The sequence below is a fragment of the Euprymna scolopes genome, chromosome 46 (genome assembly GCF_053919585.1).
Source record: "Euprymna scolopes isolate OS-2025 chromosome 46, ASM5391958v1, whole genome shotgun sequence".
NCBI classification, from domain to species: domain Eukaryota; kingdom Metazoa; phylum Mollusca; class Cephalopoda; order Sepiida; family Sepiolidae; genus Euprymna; species Euprymna scolopes.
Window position 1 is genome coordinate 32,845,780 of NC_136527.1, and position 913 is coordinate 32,846,692.

Genomic DNA, 913 nt, shown 5'->3' on the forward strand with positions numbered 1-913 from the left:
GACGACTTCTGTATGTTTTTGGGTGTGCTGAGAGAACGAATATCGCTTTTAAATTGCTCCAAACACGTAGTTTTAGTGTCAGAAATTTCGTGAAAATAGCGAATAATTCCACCCCATCTTTCCAAGCTTATAACTCCTCGAAAAATGCAATTCAAGCCCTAATTTTTTTTTTTTCAATTAAAGGAGCAAGGACCAAGATTTCATTAAAAAAAAAACAAAAAAAAAACGTGTTTTTTTTAAAAAAGGTTTTAAACTTCGGACTTTACAGGTAAAATTCTACAAGAACAATATGTTTTTTTTGTTTTAAATTTGAATATATTATGTATTGACCTTTTCTCTTCAATTTGTGAGTAAATAATTATGTACTTATCGGGGTCTAAATTAATTATTATTAGACATTTACAATATGGGAGGCGTGAATTATTCGACCCCCTGTCTTTCCAAGCTTATAACTCCTCGAAAAATGTAATTCAAGCCCTAATTTTTTTTTCAATTAAAGGAGCAAGGACCAAGGTTCCATTATAAAAAAAAAAAAGAAAAAACAAATAACGTGGTTTAAAAAAAAGGTTTTAAACTTCAAACTTTACAGGTAAAATTCTAAAAGAACACTATGTCTTTTTTTTTAATTTGAATATATTATGTATTGACCTTTTCTCTTCAATTTGTGAGTAAATTAATTATTTACTTTCGGGTTACTAAATTAAGTATTTACTTTTTAATAGACACTTAAAAATTGGGATGGGGGGTCGTGAATTAAAAAAAAAACGTTTGTCTAAAATATTATATTCGATTTATTGGAAAGAACATAAAATTTCACATTGACCCTGAAAATATCGTAAAAATAGAATCAATAGAAAAATTTTGATAGATTTTTAATTGAAAAATATTGAGTTCGGAAAATTCATTACTGTTT